Source organism: Corvus cornix, chromosome 2, assembly GCF_000738735.6.
Source record: "Corvus cornix cornix isolate S_Up_H32 chromosome 2, ASM73873v5, whole genome shotgun sequence".
Lineage (NCBI taxonomy): Eukaryota > Metazoa > Chordata > Aves > Passeriformes > Corvidae > Corvus > Corvus cornix.
In genome coordinates this window covers 107,641,339-107,662,188 of record NC_046333.1, presented here as the reverse complement: position 1 = coordinate 107,662,188, position 20,850 = coordinate 107,641,339, and positions in this window count along the sequence as shown.

Sequence of the window (20,850 nt, the reverse complement as noted above, 5' to 3'; positions counted from 1 at the left end):
AAATTCTTTCTTGTTATTGCCCATTTGCTGACTAAAGAAATTATCCTCTTTATGTATTCTGGTACTTTACCTTGATACCTTACATGTTTAATTATGTAGTCCTTGGTCCATAATCCATTTGATTCACTCACCATATAATACAACTTGCATTCGTTTTATTTTCTTTAACCCTTGCCCTTTCTTTCTCACTTGCTTTCCTTTGTCAGCCTTTGCTATCTGTTTAGTATTGGGTCGTAGCCTGGCTCCCATAAAGTTTTCCTCCTCAGTAACAAAATAGTCAGTGGGCCAAGTGGTACAGGATTTGTCTCAAAGGACGAGAGCTCCTGATGGTTAAAGATGAGACCTTAAAAAAAGGAAAAAACCAAGCAACAAACCCCAAAGAAATCTCCTGTTATGTACCACATAATGGAATAACATCACAAAATAGAGAAAGGAATGGGGTTTTGGCTACAAAAACAAGTGGAGAAACAGCACTCTCTGTTTGGCTCTTTTTCTTTCTTCCCCTGTGCTGCTGGCCAGAAACCTCAGTCAGTCATGGAAGTCATGGATTTCCAGCAGTTTCTGTGGGAAAGAGAGTTGCACACTGGATCTTTCTATTCTTCCATTCTCCCAATATTCAGAAAAGTAGTAATAATGATTTTTCTCTTCCTTGGGTTAGAGGTGGGTAAGGCCAGAAAAAAACTGGAATCCTTTAAGAGCGAAAACAATTTTTCCCCTTGAGGTCTGTTTTGAAAAAAACCCCAACAACCTGAACATAAAGCTGTACGTGGATTTTTTCTTCCCTCAGAAGGAGCAATGAAATAGTTTTTAGAGTAATGTTTAAAATGGGCTTTTTGCAATTGAACTTTGTTCCTTTGAAATCCTTTCTGTGACCACTGACTACTTCAAACAAAGTAACTTTATTTCAAAGCTTGCAATATTAGGGAAATATGTCTAATATACTTTGGATCTACAGGTAATGGATTCAATTTCTACTGGTCCTTTGTATCATACTGTCTCCAGTGCATCTTAATGGGCATATCTAGGGACTCTGTGTTCATTTTTTATAGGCTTTCTAGAAATCTGGACTTTTTTGTGTCTGCATTATTACAAAAGGTATTTATTTACATGAGATTCCTGAGCTCTACTGATATAACCATCTTTTTTATTTACAAGTCAATAATATCAAGCCCTTCTTTTCAACACTTTGTTTTTTCTCTCTTACTTTAAAAAATAATTCAATAGGCAAAAATCAAACACGTGTATTTTCATACTGGGGGCAGCTCATCCCTCATACTTTGTATATTACTCACCATACTTAAATAAGAAAGTTTTGCTTGAGATGAATACCCATTTTGTATATATCCCTAGCAGCTCTTCCAGTGCATTTCCATTTTTTGATGAGAACACCCTTCTGCCTTTTTCCTTTATCTTGAACTTTTTTTTCTGAAAGCAAAAGGTGGTGGGGAGAGCTGCATGGTGAATGGAATTTATTAAATTCCTTCTGATACCCAGGAACAAATACCTGTGGTAGAATGCTACAGAAGAAAATATGAAAGTTTATAAAATGTATTTTCTCCTCACAGGCATCTTGCTTCTTTGAATCCAAGATGAGCCAATCACACCAGATAGAGTTTTGCCAGAGGAGGATGGAAGGTGGTAGCAGAGCCAAAAAAGCCCCACATTCACGTTGGCTCAGCTGACTGGAAGGACAGGCTTTGGGGTTAGACCCAGTGCAGTTCTGCTTTGGGGAAAGGAGAGGAGGGCTCTTATATAAGGAGAATGTAACCATCCCGCCTGACATCTGGAAGTATCTGAATACCCAATACTAGGGGTAAAAGAGGGTCAAGGAATTTTGAACAATGATTTAAGACTCAGTCCTGGAAACTACTTACTTACTGTAGGTGGACTTCTGTCCTTGTTCCCAGTACAGTCTCTGCTGGCCATGCTAAGGGGATGGTGAAAAACAATTTGAACGCACAACACAGAAGAAGATGCTAGAACAATGATGGGAGTTACTCTTCTGACTCAACATTTTACTCTTCTTTATTCTAGGGCTACAAGACTATTCAGCTTCTCCTAATTGACTTGATGATCTTGCTGGAAAAAATGAGTTGCAATGACTTTTTTCTTCTGCTGAATTATTTACAGGTGGAAAATATCTGCCTTGCTGGATCTCACCCAAAAGGTACTAAAATGTTTCTTGCAGCCTGATATTATGCTTTTCTCCACTTTTCGTTTGGCTAGCAAAAAAATTGGTCCAGTCAGATCTGAATAAAATCTTTTTTCTTCCTATTTTTTTTTTCTTCTGGTTTAGGGAGTGAAACAATTATTTACACCACCCTATTTCTGATAGCAACCATATGTCTGGACTGCACAGCGATGAGCCTTGCAGTCCTACTGCTGGCAACTCTCCCTGGCCACAATGACATCCCACAGTGCTCCTAATGGGAGTAGGTGCCGTAGAGCTCTTTGTGTGCCATCGGCACTTCCCAGCTTCCAACACCTTACCTCATATGCCACCACTGTCCTCCAGCAGCTCTTGCAGCTAAGCATTTGGTAAGCTGTGTGGCACAGACAACATTTGGAAGCTCAAAGCCTGCAAAGACTGTGATGCTGAGATGGGTCAGAGATTAAAAACACAGGGTGGTTGATTGAGTTAGACTGTCTGGATTCCCATCAGCTTGGAACACAAAGTTTGTAGGGGACGCAAATAAATTCAATGGAGCTTATTTGCGTCACTGAGAAAAATCTGTGATACAAAGACTTTCCCCACAGCAAAGAACTAAGAAACATGCCTGATGGCCTGGCTGGGACTGCTAAAGGAGGACAGATACCACCTGAGAAATTGAACTTAGGTGGGAAGTGCTTTTGTCATACAATAAGGTCTCTCTTCTGGCTTCTTTATTTTCCTCATTAGGAAAGCAGAGCTGTCCTTTAATAAAACCAACTAATCTCCATTTGTGAAGGGGCTGAAAGTAAACCCAGTCATGCTGGGAAAGCCTCAGTGAACTGTGGTGAAAACACATTTCCTGATCAGATGGAAGAAGATACATGTGGGTCCTGAGGGGGAGGAGAGTTTAAAAAACTGAAGTTTTGTGGAAAATTGCTGGTGAGAGTATGAAGGGGTTAAAGGCTCAGTTAGCTTTGAATCTGAAGCCGTCTTTCCAGTACTGTTTGCTCCTCCCTGGTTGAAGGAGGCAGAGGAGAAGGACATGGAGCCTCTGTGCCTGTAGGAGACTCTGTGAGCGCCTTCCCAGCTCCGGTCCCTGTACCCTTTCTGGTGCAGAGGCTGTAAGGTCTTTTGCTACGTAGTACAGGTATGACTTCTTCCAACTGGGCAGCATAAGTGGGGCAGGGCACAGCAGGACAACACCTCCCGTCTGCAAACATGCTGAACTTGGCCCAATGTGAGCTCTGGCTGTGGAAAATGCAGTAGGAGGCTGCACTGTGGAGCTTTTATCAGCTGTGCGGATCAGAATGGGAAATTTCACTCTGTTTCCTCCCATTTCTAGTGCAGCAATATTTCGGCATTGTGCTGCAACCCATGGTTCACAGCTGAGTGGTAGTTTTATGATTTTATGAGGCCACAGACCACAGTGTCTTTAAATGTTCTGTAAAATATATGGGTTAATCACCTGACCCCTGCAAACTTCTTGGAAGAACTCGCATTGCATTAGCTAATGCATTGCGATGTCTTCCTGGAGCTGCAAAACACCATTGTACAAGAAAAGCAAACCTGTCAAACTTGCAACTTTGCTAACTTTGCACAAAACGGGGAAAAAAGTCCCTTTAACCAGTGCAAAAGAAGATAAACCCACAAACCTGATGGCCTTTTGTGCAACCTCAGTTGGACATTGCAGCTCTATGCTGTAATCTCAGAACAGAGCCTTTATCATCTTGCCTGTACTAGCATTGACCCATAACAGAGTCTTAAATAAAAAGCAAACCGTAATGTCAAAGCAAAAGTCAGTATCTCAGCAGGTCTGGCCTCAAGTGCGGGAGTGTGAACAGAGAAAACAAAAGTTCAGAATTAGGAGAATTCTGGATGGGTTTGAAGGAGGAAAAATCCCCAACCTCTGGAAAAATAGCAGGGTGGAGCAGAAATAAAAATACTTTGGACAAGAGAATCCCTACAGACTCCAAAGCGCAAGGCAAAAAAGAGAAAAAAGACCTAATCCTTGCCTTACCAGTGCCTGAGCTGATGTGGGTCAGCTGTGGTGGGAGAAGGGCTCAGAGCTTGGATTTTGAAATATCTGCACAGAGGTGGTCCTGCAAGGCCACATGGCAGAGTTGGCATTGTGGAAGCTTTGGGGCAGGCTGTAATTTATTGGCAAAATGCTCTGGGGCTAAATAGTCAAGAGAGATGGCACTGCACCCCCTCTGAGAAGAGTGAACAGTGCTTCCCTCTTGCTTGGAGGCGAGGAAATGACATTGTTATGTGGCAGTCAGTCCCAAGGAGAGCAGAGCCTTTTGAAGTAATTTGCATGCCTGAGTGAGTTAACACTGGGTAGTTCCTGCTCTCCCTTGGATTGGGCTTCTGCCTGTTGTACAGCAAGCAGAGATGGATACAGAGAGGCATAGCTGAAGTCGTAGTCCTGTCCAGAGACAGGGCATGTACTTCTCCTACTCCACAACCCTACTGTATGAATTTGCTCCTGTCACATGTACTCTCCCTCTCTCCGTTGAAGCCAAGTCTGCCACAGGAAGAAATTCTCCTTTTCATCAGTTTCTCATCTGCGAGAGACAGAAGGGACTCAGCCTTCAGAAGACATCTTTGAGAAAATCCTGGCTCTTGAAGAGTTTCTCACAGCTCCAGGAAGAGTTGTTGGGTGTTCAAAAGCTGGGAAGCTGAACAAGTGCTGAAATGCAGCCTGCGGAGAGCATGCTTTGATTCCTACTATGAAAAGCCCCTTGCCCAAAAAAATTAAATTGGCAGGGGGTCATGCCGCTGAAATGCATTTTGACCTTATTCAAACTATTTCAAGCCAGATTGTTTGGTTTCCTACTACACTTATTCCATTATGAAATGGCAGTTTCATAAGTGTCATGAAACTCACTTTAGAGGGGAGTGGGATGAGTTCACCTGCAGCAAAATAAGGATGGCTGCATCCCTGAGTCAAAACAGTGGCCATTTACCTGCCTGTTGTATCAAACTAGTATATCCTGCATTGCCAGCCTCCCTTGGCGACAGGTTAATTTACCTGTACACCCTCTACTGCTCCATCGTCAACCAGGCCTGCTCTCACTGTCATGCTGAGTATTGGTGCACAACCAGCTGCCCCTTTTGTGTTTCCAGCTTCCAGGAATAATTTGTAGGTTCCCAGAATTTATGGTGCTGTCTTTGTTAAGGTCCTGTGCTTTGTTAAGGTCCTTTGCTCAGGAGTGTTGATCTCTAAGGAAAGCAGTGTGTGTAGACCCAGCCAAACTCCCATCTGCCAGTGACCTTTCATCACAGGAAGATCAGGAAAGGGGACAGAACAGGGACCCATATCAGCACCAGGGGAACTGGCTGCACTGTAAAACCAAGGAGAGTAGGATCTCTGGTGAAGCTGGCAGGTTTTGTAGACAAATAAGGGTCACTCATTCTTTTGTGGATTCCCTGAAAGACAAAATCTCCTCAGTTAGATGAACCAGGTGAAGCGGAAAGTCGTCCATCAAGGCCTAGAGGAAGCTGGAGGCCACAGAGGGGATCATATCTACTAAGCATTATATGATGTGTGACAATGGACTCATACAAGGGACTAGCAATGACCTGGTTTGGCTAGGACCATGGGAATGTCATGTTGGTCAATCTTCTTTTTACTTTTTGACACCCTTGCAGATATGTTGGTCAAAATGGCATTCCTACTAGGGAGTTTACAAATTCTTGTGCTCTGTTTTTCTTCTCTAAACAGCCCAGCATGCCCTGATGTGCTGTGTGGTTGTGCATCCCACTCTGAGCTCTTGTGCTGTCCCTCCTGTGCTGCTTACAGCTGCCTTTTCTGCCAGCTGGCCGAAGCCTACCTCCGCCCAAGACAGAAGTGCCAAATGGCTTAATGGGAGATGTTTTCAACTGGTGACACTTTTTATTGGAGGGCCAGAAACAGAAAATGGAATCTGGCGTGTTGTGCCATTAGCACTCCTCACTGGGAGCCAACCACAAGGTAAATCACCTGGCTCACACTCTGCAAGGACTCAGTTTAAAACAAACAAAAAAAGATGTTAAAGGTTTCCCGCCCTGCCCCGGGATCCCACTGCAGAGCAGCTTCCTTTGCAGCTCATTGCACTGCAGATGGGAGTTTCAGGCAAATATGATACTCTTCTTTGGCTCAGAGATCACCCCAAGAGAGCAGCTTTGTGGGGATGGGTTCTGTGTTCCTATCAGCTCCCAGTAAGGCATGTTTTGGCTAGCAGCAGCAACTACAGTTCACAGGCACTTACTCATCGTCTCCCCAGACTGCCCCAGCAATCCCTGATGGTGAGTCACTGTCCAGCCCTTCAAGCCTGGAGATCCCACATGAAGGGCTGGGGAAATGTCTTACCTGTTCCTCATCCCACCAGAAATCTGTGACTGGCTTTCAACCAAATCTGCAGGTTTCCTCCATGGATCATGTGCAGCCATGAGGGTTTGTGCTGGCACAGGGAGAAAAACAGTGGAAGCATACTGCTGGTGCGGGCAGCATCACAGAAGCCCAGGGCAATTAAAGCTGTCCCAAGATCATTCAGGGGTGGTAGACCTATGGGAATGAAACCCCAGAACAGGTATGAAAGCATCATACACTGTTTTGAGAAAATAATTTGAAAAATACTATTTTTTCTCATTATTTCAGTGTTTTTTCAGTCTCCCTTGCTTTCCCTTTCCCTCTTCCATAACACCAACCTGATGAAAAAAGGAGTCAAGATATGTCTGAGAAAATGACATCTGTGTCAAAGATGTTGATAATGAACAGATAAATAGCCGTATTGCTGCTGCACCTAAGCCCCGGAAACAGCGACTGCTGGTGTAAAACTGTTTGTCTAACTGCAGGGGTTTTTAATAACTATTAATTTTGCATAGTAGTATGTGCACTCAATAAAAGACAATGATTGTCCACAACATTCAGCTTAGTGTATTTATTGTTATTTATGAAATGATTGGAGATGTCTTTGCATTCATGGTCTCAGTCTTGCACAATTCATTGAAATGCTCAGCATCACTGCCATAAAACACACACACTGAAGGTAATAAAATCCAGCTATGCAGTACAGTAAAAATCCCCACAAAAAATATCATAAAATGGACATATGAATCTTGATAAAGTCCGTGTATCACTATGCTGCACATTCACATGAATTAGAGGTGTGTGGTAATCGTGGACGAAGCCTTATATAAAAGCATATGCTGTCTACAGAGGCAACATAAAATTCAAAGGGGGAATACACTGCACCCTGTCCCTCTGATTATGCAGAACTGTAACCCTTCATCGAGGACTCCTCCTTGGCTGTGCAAAATGTTCCCAGTTCAGCAAACTACTCCTAGCAGTGTGCTCCAGGTTCCCTTCCCCAGCCTCGCAAAGGCCATGAGAAACTGGGCATGCGATCTTGGGAAGCCAACAGTGCTCATCATCCTCCTGGTATGATGTTCACCTCCCTCCTCTGCCTGTCAGCTTCCCAAGTGCCTATTTTACCATCGTCCTACAAATGTAATCTGCAACTTCTAAGAAACATTTATGACCTTCTGTCCCACTAATACAATCCATAAACTGGAGTAGAAGAGGGGAAAGGGTATATGTATCCAAAAATATTTGGAGTAAAGATTTCCATAGTTGTCTCTGGAGGGAAACAGCCCATTGCTCTTACAGGGGCCAATATTACCAGCCTTCCTAGGCTACCACTAGAAAGATACCACACATAATGGTGGGATCTGTGGTGATCTAGAAAGCCTTTGAAGCATTATGACAAAACACTCTTTGTAACATGAATTGTTTATGAATTATACAAGAGGGCAGAAAACAGATGTATGGGGACCTCAGTGTGTTGGCGCAGCCCAGGAGCCTCAACTTCCTTTGTACCGGCCAACCAACAGCACCTTCTGGCTAGCAGTGTGCAACTTCCTCACTATAACCACAGCATTTTATCCCCCAGCTTGTTACCTCGGTCTGTGCTCTTACAGGTAAGAGCTCCCCAGGAGATTATCTGTCACTAAGCTTTGAAGTGAGCTCTGCACAGCCTTGCAGAAAATAGCTTTTAATATGCCGAAGTCTGGCGTCTGCTTTTACTCACTTCAGATGTGTAACATCTCCTTAATGACTGCTTAATGCTGCATGGGTGACCAGGACCATGGACGTCCACTGCCAGAAAAGACCTGGGAGAAGAAAAGCATCACCTGCCAGTCACTGTCTCACAACAGCAGCAGGAAAAATCCCACACTGCAGGGCCCCATGTCAGGATATGGAATATGGATTACTTTGAAGCCTCACCCTGGTTCTGTGGCATCAAGGATTTGAGAGAGGGGCAGACCATGGCAGATTAGTGGCCTGGTTTCTTGGTTCCACTGATGCTTGTTTGCAGTGGGTTGTTTGGTGTATGTGCATAAACCCTGTACCAAGCACTCAGGTACAGATATGCTACAGAGAGAAGATGAAGGGGAAAGACCTCACAGCCACTTCTCCAGCTATGTTAAATAAGATAAGAAATGGCTTGTGAGTACCTAGGATGATCAGAAGGCTGGAGCACCTCTACTACAAGTAAAGGCTAAGAGAATTGGGATTGTTCAGCCTGGAGAAGAGAAGGCTTCAAGATGACCTAATTGCAGCCTTCTAGTACCTGAAGGGAGCCTACAAGAAAGGAGAGAAACTTTTTGCAAGGACATGTAGTGACAGGACAAGGGGGAATGGATTTAAACTGAAAGAGAGTAGGTTTAGATGGGATATTAGGAAGAAATTCTTTACTGTGAGGGTGGTGAGACAAGCTGGAACAAGTTGCCCAGAGAAGTGAATCTACCATCCCTGGAAGTATTCAAAGCCAGGCTAGATGGGGCTTTGGGCAACCTGGTCTAGTGAAAGGTATCCCTGTCCATAATAAGGGGTTTGGAAACAGATGATCTTTAAGGCTCTTCCAACCCAAACCATTCTATAATGCTATGATTCTGTGTGGAGAGAGTGATTTGGGTAAGGAGAGTTAAACTTGTGGAACAAAATTTGAAGAGTGCCTCGGCAAAAGGATGAGCACAGAAAATTTCCCACCAGGAAGATTTGTGAGAATTTGGGAAAACTTCCCATGATCTAAGTAAGTGTCAATAGTTGGATCATTTAGAATCAGTTGTGCCAAGCCTTAGCAAAGTGCAGAGAACTGGATGATTTTGGGATGAGTTTTCTTTTGCCAGCTGAAGGTACACAAACTGGTGAGTGCGTGACTGTGCTATGTCCCAGCTCAGCTGTGTGGCACATCTGCGCAGCATTATGAAGCAGGGAGTGGGGTACATGTGGGTGAGAAGAAACAATACCAATGGCTGTTAACCCAGGCAGCGAGTCCTACACCAGCATTTGTGCCATTGTAATGTTTCCATTATTGCTGCATGAACTGGCCACAGGGAAGTTAAAACATCCGTGTCTGCTCCCACTACCATCACGCCATCACTTGTTGCAGGATCTCACTCCTTCCCAGGGCTCTCACACTGACCCTGGCCAGGCTCAGGCTGCCCCTGTGCTCACACCATCCTTTCTTCTCACTGCTCAGATGTAGAGAGGAAACTTTATTTCTTGAAGCCACAGTGGTAGAGTTCCTGAGGAGAGATGCAGAGAAGCGATACAGATGAACATGGATGCTCTGCTGAATCTGTCCGTGCCTGCATATTTCATTGGGAAAGGGCAATGCAGGCCAGTGGCAGGGTTCTCTGTCCCACTTTCTCCCTGTGTAAAACAGGAATAATGATACTGACCTAGTTCACTGGGGAGCCTGGAAAGGCCAGTTAATGTTTCTAAGGCTCTTTGAGAATAAAAAGGTCTGTATTGGTGCTAAGTGTTATTATTCACGTATTGTAATTCTAACCTATAAGAGACTTGGCTTTAGTAGGAGAATTTTGGTGACTGCAGCTGAAAGGTTTCACATTTCATCTTTAGTGTATACAGATTAACAGCACTCACAAAATTTCTTCACAGGCATAAAGATGAAGGTGAAATCCACACCAGTGTTAGGCATTACAGTGAATTACCATGGCATGAAGGACCTCTGATTTTCAACATCTGTGAAAGTTTAGCTGAAATGATGTATAAAGACTTGGTACCAGCTAACAAAAGCAAGTGCCTTTGAAATTGATCCTGAAATCTGAAATTTTCCACAGACTTTGGCACAACCTGGAGTGGTGCCCAAATCAGAAAGGTAAAAACTTAGTATTTTACTCTGCAACATATATTAACCAAGTGAGCATATAAATATATAAAAGGTTCAGAGTGGTTTCGCAGAGGTTATTTCACTTGGAATTTACCTCACTTGGAATTTACCTATCTCCAACCAGATCAGTGACACAGTGTGGCACATGTAATTCTAAAAATCATTAAGATATCAAACAGGTGTTACAACATACCATACAGTCCTGACATACATTGCTGCTATATGCTACACATTTCCATCATCACTGCTTCTCCTGTCTGGATTATGCTGAATTCCCAGAGGAGATGACTGCATATTGGAATCTGGCACCGGGTAACAGCGAGAAAAAATCATGGGACTTGCATTCAACTGAGACACCAACTTCCCAGCAAGAGGCAGGATTATCAGTTCATTAATTCACATGGGGGACAATGGCATATCCACCATGAACAAAGCCCAAATGCTTTCACATCATTTAGAAGCTACTTCAATGTGTTACACATGATGCCCTGCCACATGGGGATTATTTGCCCAGATTTTACTTCTCTGATTTTTGTTATCATTCTACAATAGTTTGCATTCTCAAATAACAGTTGGGAAACATGATGTTATTGCTTGGGAATTCAAGGCAGAGGGTGCATGATCAGTTGTCCAGGACACAGGCAGAAATGTTCCCCTCCCCACAAACATCTCCCTCTCTGCCATCTCTCAATTTTTGGGTAGAAAACAGCTACTTTATGGAATATGAAGAAAGTAACAGGGAGCTGCAGAAGTTCTTAGGTATTGATACATATTACATTTAATGTCATAACAATAAGAACAAAAAGAAGTGCAAATCTTGATTGTAGAAAGCCATGTTTTCCGTGTTTCCTCCTGTTCTTTTGGTAATAGAAAATTAATGGGCCTTTTATATATGCGGCACATCTGAACCACTGAAGCTCCCACCCTCCCTTCATATATGAATAAATTAATTTGTTTACTGTGCTGTCTGAACAAGTGCGTTTCAAAACAATGACAGATTCCAGTGCATTAGCTCCAGCACTTCTTTGCAGCAGAGCCCTTCTCTCTTTTTCCCACATTTCCTTTGATGAACAACTCATAGCATTTCCTACACAAGTTCTTCACACCCCACCTCGTGACTAAAGTGGGGAGTGCAGCACATATAAAAATGTCACCCAATACAGCACCATTCAATTCCTGCTTGGAATACTGGAATGTTTTTCATCCCTTCTCATTTCCCAGATAGTATTTTTCTTTTCCCCAAATTTGGAACAGCTTCTCTAGCTGCTTACCATAGCCCAGCCACATGCTTTTTCATGTCTTTTGGCATAACTGTCCATGTTTTGAGGTGAAATTTCAGAGGTCCTTTGGTTTGTTTTTTTTTTCCTTCATGACAAACTGTTACAAAGAATTGGTATTTTTCTATTAAGCTTGGTTGCTAAATTTCTCACTAGCTGTACAATTTAAGAATTCAGTACACTATTAACAAATACACTAAGTCTTCACTGTAAATGGTTATGCTCTGTATGGCTTTTCCCTATATTCTGGAACTATTTATATTATGAGTCATTGATAATTTATGGAGATATTCATGGTGCTTTTCTTGGACATGCCTCTTGAAGAAATGAGTAAGCTCAAGGAAAACAACAATGGAGAGTTCATGGGAGTGGACTTTCAGGTTTGTTTTTACATTTTAAAAAGTCTTCAGTGCCATCAAAAATCACTGCTAATGCTTAGCATTTTTCTAGTGGCATCTGTTGGGGAATCTCAAATGGAGACAGGCTTCCAGGAGGTGAGCAGAATGGTAACACTACCTATGGTGTTAGGATGTCCATTGCACAGGCAGCCTGGACGAAACCTGGAGAAATTATAGGCTTAACCCTAAAGCTAGTAGGAATTTTGACCCTGCTGCTGCTAGGCATCATGTGACATTGTTGATGTCTTTCAAAAATTATGGAGGAATTTTGTTAGTGAAACAAGTATCAGTACTCTGATTTTCTGACTTTTGACCCCATTGTAGAGGTTACAGAGCACCAATGATCCCACAATGACCTGTTCCCCACTGCACTTGAGAACACAGGGGGCTTCCCTTCAGGCATCTGGACACAGTGGACTCTGGGCATTCTGGACTAGGGCTCAGTTTCAGCAGACAGGACCATCAAATTGCTTTCTGTTTTTGGTTTGATTTGTATTTTATTTCTAGTGTGTTGGTTTGAGACATTGTGTGCAGGAGAGAGAGGGAGAGAGGGAATGGCATACTACCTAGGGACAGAGGAGTCCAGCGTGCTTATGAGGGAAATGTTGCCGGATAAACACAAATTGGTGCAAGCCACATCATTAGGAGAAAGTTGTCTATCATTAAGCACTATGTAGTTCATCCCTGTGAGCCTGAAATAAGTCTCCAGGGGATATAAAATCATACTTGCCACACGAGTGGAAATGCTGAAGATGAACCACGCGCCGTCTGGGTGTCCACCTCCCACCTGTGTTAGCATCATTATGTGCATGTTGGGCTGACTTAGCACACTGAGGAGGAAGATGGCCATGCCATTCTCTTTTACCATCTGGGTAATTTACTCTGTGAGTTTCTTAGAGAGTGAATTCATTAATGTAGATACGCAGGGTGCAATTATTCAGATGATGCAGTGGGAGGAAGCTGCATAAAATTTACAGAGTGAGCTGTGCTGGTACTCTGAGCAGTGCTTTTCTGGGTGGTCCTGCCTGGAAAAAAATCACACCTAGGAATGCCTTGATGACTTCTGACTGCATCCCAAATGGCAGCTCCTCCCAATCAGCATCAGTGGGAGCCATTCTCACTAGGCGAGGGAGATACTAGAAGACTTCCAGTTAGTATCCGTCATAACAGAGAGGAAATCTGTGGGAAATGCTGATCATTTATATCAAAATTAATGAGATTTTCCCTCTCTGAACGTGAGGGCTGAGATGTATGCTGACTACAGGGAAAAAAATCCATCCATGGATATCTAGCTTGCCTTTTTTATTTATATTTTTCCAGGGGTCTTCTATAATTGATGACAGTGCCTATTTGGCAAAAGAATTTTCTGAGCACAAAATTCATTTTAATAGTAATTTTTGTCTATTAAACAAACTATTGTTTTTTCCCTCCTACATCTGAAGCCAAAATCACAGGACCACAAAGCAAATCAGCGTAATTTCACTGTGAACTTTTCTTTTGACATCCTTCTACTTTTCAAAGAGAATAAATGTGTTGTTACATGACTGCTCTTTTCCAGACAGAAGAGGCAGAGAGCTATTTTTGAAGCTCCTTAAATCAGAAGCTCTGGCTCTTTACAAAAGCATCCCCACAGGATATCAGGACTGTGTTTGGAAACATATGTGATAAAAAAAATCAAACCATAAAAATGAACTGGGATCACCTTGTAATTGGGCAGAGAAGACTTCCTGCTGCTATCTGTATTTTTGTTAAAAGCCAGTGCTTCTGCATTTCTCACCTTTTGCTGCGCAAAATTGTACACAAAATCTCTGATTGCCAAGCAAATCAAAGCCAGGAGGGAGACCCCCTGTTTGGAGGAAACCATCCCCCTCCTATATTCTCTTTTACTGATGTTGTGTGGGAAAAATTAGATGTACAGAATGAATCAAAAGTCATTGTAAAAAAAATTAAAATAAAAACACCACCAGTGCAACAGAGCTACGTGGAGGACCCGGAGGAGATCTTTGAATGCATCAGCTTCCATATAGAGCAGTAAGCTAACAGGCAGTTCATTGAAGCTAAAGTATAACATAAAACATAAAATTATGGAGAAAATGGCTGAAAATACAATAAAAAATAATTAAAAATCTTGTAGGAAGGTGGCATATCAACATCTGATGTAAATACAGACATAGGAAGTTCAGTTTATCATTTGAATAGATGAAACAGCTGAAAATGGTAACAAAATTTGCGGGTTTGTAGTCTTTTTTTCCAGAAGTTTGAGAAAACCTCAATGGTTCCAGCAACAACTTCCCATTTTCATCTGTCAGAGGATGATTTCTCTGTCTTGCTCTGCTACCAGAATTTTTGAGGAAAAAAGAACCCGTTGTAAAATTGGTTAAAACTGTAAATTTAAATTCAAAATCAAAAATAAAGGAAGAAAAATCAGTCATTTCCCTGGTCCTTAAATATTAAACATACTATGGAAAGACACAAGTCTCTCCACCAGTTTGGCATGACATGAACGTTTGAATAGAAACCAGACTTCTGTTTTCTTTTGTCCACTGCTTTCTACTCTTCAGTGAAATGAAATTTCAATGTTGTTGAAGACTTAGGGCAAAATTATTTTTTCCATGAAGGTGTAAGACAAATTGAACAAGACATTAAGAGAATACAGAATTTAAAAATAGGCAGTGTTCTTCCTCCCTGGAAACTTTTCTCCTACTATCTGCAGACAGGCATATTTAAAACTCAGCATCTCCTAGCGATGTGGATATCATACTAATAATAAATATTTTCCTTTCATGGACTGACACCTGGAAGTAGCTCACTGAGAGCAAATTGGCAACATTCAGGCTGCAAATGTTTTAAGGATGAAGCATCTTTCTGTTTGCTGGACCAGAACCTTATTCCTAGACACAATGTCAATATCAAAAATAGTCTTATACTATTAAGAGTGACCCTCACACATGAGAGTGTATTGGTATTGGTTCGGACAACACATGGCAATGTATATGTGTGTGTGTGCACACATAACTGTCTGTATTTTGAATTGATATTTATGTGCTTTTACCTGCACCAGTATACGTACATATATGTATTTACACGTTATGTATGTTGTGTGTATGTTGAGTAGGATGCATGCTCGCTGTGATGGAACCCATGCAACGGGGGTAGGTGGAAAAACAAAGGCAGGGACTATCCTTTTCTAGGCTACTGCATCCTTCTCCTCAGCATACATGGGTAGAGTTCCTGGACCAGAAACAAACATTCTCTGTAATGAAACTATTCTGCTTTCCCAAGACTTAGCAGGCATATTTGCCTTCTTCTTTCTTCCTCATCCTCCAGTGGCATGCTTTATACATAGTAAACAGAAGAGAGTGCATTGGCTCACTCCTTAACACGGCCAGGAATTTTTGCATGTATGCTCAGATGGTTTGGTAAGTACAGAGGATGTAGTAGAAACAAAGCTCTGACAATGTGGCTTGTCAAGTTTCAAAAAAAAATTAAAAAGTGTTGCTTCAGTACACACTCAAATACATACAAACATTCATGTTGCAATAGTGTTTACACCCACAGCAAAGGTCAGGAATCTACAGTGTAAAACGTGGTGCAGGCTTCAGTATAAGTGAGGCAGAGCTGAATGCAGTTGCTATCTACATTATGAAGGGCTTGAAATCCAACAGTGCTACTTTATAGTGCAATTTACATATTTTAAAAATAGCTTATTTAATAGTTGATAAAAGCAGGGGTCAGCTTCCTCTGAAAAGCAAGAGATTTAAATACCTGCAGTTATTTTGAGAACATGGGTGATTAAATTCCAGCAACTCTGCAATTTCAAATGCAATTGGAAGTAAATGATAAATAAAAAATATTATATCACTTGCTCTGAAGTTATTTTGCACCATTTTCTTCTTTCTGTGTCTCTCCTCTTTCATTTTCTGTTCTTTAGCTACCAAACTGCCGACCTATGTATTGTACCTATCTATCCACAAATACACACACACATGAAAACTGATTCTTTACATGATATTCAAATTTATACATCCAATGGCTTATCTCCCTACCTTTATAATAATATTCCCAAAAATATTTGGCAAGACAAACAGGAATGAAGGTAAGAAATATGAGGAAAGCTTTTAATTAACAGCTTTAACTTTCCACCTTGTTTAAATGTTTGTATAATTTCAGTTTCTGCAAGTCCCTAAAAGGAAATCAAAACCCATTGGGCAGAAGAGGCAAGAAAGAAAGAAGAATTCATATAATCAGAAAATATTATCTAAGTGGAAAAGAAGAAAGATTCAGATTTAATTGATAGCTACTAAGAAGCAGTGACTTCTATCTCTTCACTTAAAGAAGATTTTTTAGAAATTCATCCCAATAGAATTTTCAGTCATTAGTGGAGGTTTCCAAAATCTCCAGAGAGAGAAAATGAATGGAGGTGTTAAATGCAAAGGCTTATCTTGGGGACCCTAATTCTGCCTCATGCTGCTCACATTACGTATTATCCTCACTTGGCCTTCTTTTTTGAGAAAGGGACCAGCAAAGTGGGAGCATTTCTGTGCAGTAGTAGAAATCAGATTGCACAAGACACTAATCACAAAACCCTGCAGAAATGGACAAAAAAATTGGAAAATTCTGGCTTATATTCATGGCTTCCTGTATGTTTCTTTCTTTTTCACCCCTTTCCCAAATCCAAATTCTTTGTCTTTGTGACCTGTAGTGTTCCTCAGTCACGTTGAGGGATTGCAGGGGAAGGGAGAGGTGCTGGAAATGGTGGAGGGTCTCACGAAACTGTGAAAATACATATTTAGGAATTCCATATCATTTTTAAAATGAATGTGGCAGTCACTTTTTTTGAGCACAAAGGTGATTGTCATAGAATCACAGATTCATAGAATGGTTTGGGTTGGAAGGGGACCTTCAAGACCATCCAGCTCCAAACCTCCTGCTGTGGGCAGGGACACCTTCCACTAGACCAGGCTGCTGAAAGCCCCATCCACCCTGGGCTTGAACGCCTCCAGGGAAGGGGCATCCACAACCTCCCTGGGCAACCTGTTCCTTGTGGAGTTGCAAGGACAGGCTGACAAGACTCTGTATTGCATCATATTCATAAAACAGGCAATGAAAATTGATATGATGCCATTCACTGTTATTGTAATATTATGTTCAGTAGTAAAACCCAAACCTGACTGCACTGAGATATGAAAGACCTTCACAACACTCATCATGGAGCAACTAGTTAATAGAAAGGCAGGAGACATTCAATGCTAATAGATGCAAACTAACATATATAGAGAAAAAACCCACCAAGATTACCGGCAAGGTGTTGGGATCAAAATTGGATGTTGGTATTTTCAAAAAGATGTCTTAGAGCCAGTGTGATTTGCTTTATGAAAATGTTAGCTCAAAATGTTTAGCTGTAGCAGACAAAGGAAAAAAAAAGTGAATTTTAGGCATTTACAGGAAATGAATAGAAAGCAAATGGTAAATATGCTTTTCTGTCCTTCTATCTCAAAAGATATGTAATCAAACCATAAAACTGGCAAAATAAAGTGATCAACTCCCAAATGTGGAAAAGATTAAACAGAGCTGGATGTTTAGCCTGGAAAAAAGATGATCAAGGAATCAAGGAGGGATAAGGCAACAGTCTATAAAAGCACAGAGAAGTCAAATGGAGGAAATGGAGGTTACTGATCATTGCTTCCCAAAATGAAAGAAAAAAGGCTTTTCAAATGAAAATATTGGGTAGTAAACATAAAATAAACAAAAGTAAGATATGCAAGGAATCTCAAGGCTGAAAGTATATGTAGGTCCTAAACATAATAGGATAAACTCACAGAAGAAACACCTGTGGAAGGCTATACAGCGTAAACCCACAGCTTCCCAGACTGGGGACTTTCTAAACCGGAGTCTGTACCTGAACCCTGTTTTTTTCAGTGAAAATAAAGCCTCAGCCTCATGTTCTTGGGCTGCTTCTAAAAACAAATATCTTCACTTGGAAAACTTTATTTGTGTGGGGATTTAGTCAAAAGACTTCAATTAGCTCTTTTGGGAGGGAAGCTGTAGACTAGCAGAGGAAGGGTTAGTGCCACACTTCAGTGCGAGAGAGCAAAGTGACTGACGTACCTAGAAGTTGTATCTTGGGGGCTACCTTCTTCTACACACTCACAGCAGGCAGGTTTCCATGTGATTCTGAAGAGAAATGGTCTGTTAGTGGACAGCTCTTTCCACCAAGGTACTTTGTTTGCTCTCTGAACTCTGCTTTGAAGAGAAATTTGCAAAGGAGGATGAGTGGCGCAAGACACCGTGTGTACTGGAATGATGTGCTCCGCTTCCAACGGCACTGCTTCTTGCAGGACAAGCTCATATGCCAAATGTTGGGTCCAAATTTGCAGCAGAGAATGGGAACAAAGTGAATCTGAAACGCGTGCGTTGTTTACAGAGCCTCCTCTGCTGCATGGTGTCACGCACCCTGGTCAGAGCTGCTCTGAGCAAAGAAGGTTTTCTATGGAGAAATCACAGCAGCTTGGGGCAGGAAGGTGAGCAAGGACGCCGAGTGAGAGCAGGGAGCTGTAGCTTGTATTTTGGTGAACTTAATGACTAGTTTTGAGGCAAAGACTTGAAGGCCAAAGTCTGACAGGCTGTCAGGCACTGATTGCCATTTTCATAAAGGGCGCTATGCAAGTGTAAGTGATTGATAGATTGATTGATTTATTTTGCTGAGGCTCCTTTGTGGTCTCCTGGGGGGATTTCTGGCCACACCTCTCAGGCTGAAAGCACTTGCTCTGCCTGCTGTTGCCTTTTTTTTTATTTGTGGGTAATGAAAATTTGTTACAAGCCTTCCCTTTCATCTGTACATGGCAGGCTGTCACACAGAAACAAGCCATTCTGGAACCTTGCTTCCTTCCAAATTGCTAAATATTTTTCTTCAAATTGCTTCCCTAATGGGCTAGTATAATAGGAGCAGCATGCTCTCTGCCCACGCTGAAGATGCCAGAGCATTTGTCCAGTGCACATGTGTGTTGGGCACAATAAACTCATTGCCTGGCCTGGAGACAGTGCAGCACTGCTGCTGATCTAATCTATGTCACACATTCCTTGGGCGCAATCTTGCATGCGGTGGATATAGGAGAATGTGCACACGGATAGGTACTTGTGCCTCCCCCGGGAAAATGCACCTCGTCAGGGAGGCAGCCAGCGACACATCCCACTCTCCTGGGGAAGGAGCCATGATTGCATTCCGTAAGGTGAGACACAATGGCAGGAGGAGGAGAAGTGGGCTGCACAGCCATCGAGCAAGCCATGCGAGCAGTGACAGAGCTGGGCTCACTAATGGACTGGCCTGGCCAGTTTTTTATTGACTCCAGTTGCTGCTTTTTGGAGGGGCAGGCACCAGCAGTCCCCAAGGTCAGCAGTTCCATGTGCTCTATGCTAAACTGTTGCTGACCCACTGCTTTATGAGCCTAAGTGCTTATCCAGGAACAGAAGTGAATAGGTTGTGTGTGATAAGAAAATAATTTGCCAAAACTGCAACAATAAAGAAAGCCTGATGGGATCTCTTATGGTATGAATAGCCTGGAGCAGCTGCAGATTTCTCTCTGCTTTCACAATTATTTTCTTTTTTATAACAGCTAAAAAGGGAGCATTGTCCACAGGCTCCTGCAGCCCATATTTTCATATCCAAATCTAATATTTCCATATACATGTATATACATATTATACATTGTGGATCTTTGTGAATAAAATACAGGAACAGAAAAAGAAAGAAAAAGGAAAAGCCTTCTCAGATAAGAGGCCTGTTGGCACACCAGCTTAACCCGTTCCTCTTTTCTGTTTCTCTCACAGCCCTTCTAGATGGATTTCTACAAGATCCCGGAGCAGCCATCCCAAGACACATGGAGCCATGTTTCCTGTGTGCTGTGCACAGACACCCAGTACAGCCACACCTGGGCAGCTCTCAGTGACAACAAGGAGAGCTCTGTGCCCTGGGGTAGCCATCCTCCCCCACTGCCTGTGGGGCTGGGAATGTCCTATTCCCTGCCCAGGGGCAGTGTGTGTTGACAAGGGTGAGTATATTTTTCCACGTTTTCCATCTAAGTGTTACAGAGGGGGTTCAGTCCAACAGCTGACCCTACTGAGGCCTCCTCAACCCACCCTATTCCCCACTTCCCCAACTGGTCTATGGCATTTTTCTTTCTCAGGAAGCACAAGCAGGTCTGATACTCATCCCGTGCTCTGTCCCCCACTCCAAACAGCCCCAGTGGTGCAGGGCTCAGCAGCAGGCACAGTGCTCTGACTCCCCCTTGCCCACCAGTCCTTGGGTTGAGCAGTGGTTTGCCCAGAGAGGGCTACCTGTGATTCAAAGCCCTGGAAAACATGTCCAGGGCTTCTTCCAAAAGTTGTGCCAGAGCTCCTTGCAGAGCTACCACATTCTCATGGAGTCCAGGTCTCTGAAGCTCTCTGAGAACATCTAAAACCACCAGAGCTTTTCTTCTTGCTGTTCAATTCTGTGTAAGGAGAAGACCAGACTCCAGCCTTGGATGTCACATCAGAGTCAGCTATGCAAAGTTCAGAAAACAGTTGTATAAGAAGACACACAAAGAAATTACTCAGATCGTAGCTGATCTCTGTAGCTGATTTCTCAAGAGGTCTCCAGTGAATCAGGCTGAATGAGCTTTTTGTTGCCTTTACTGTTAACAGGAGTAGCTGAAGTCAGAGAGAGTTCTCCTGTCTTACTGCTGACAGCTACAGTATGGCGGGGCTGTGGTGCCTTAGCATACAGTGATCAATCTCATTTCGGTTCATTTTGCTAGAATTTAATTTTCACATGGCCCAGTGTGACCACATCCCACTAATTTCCC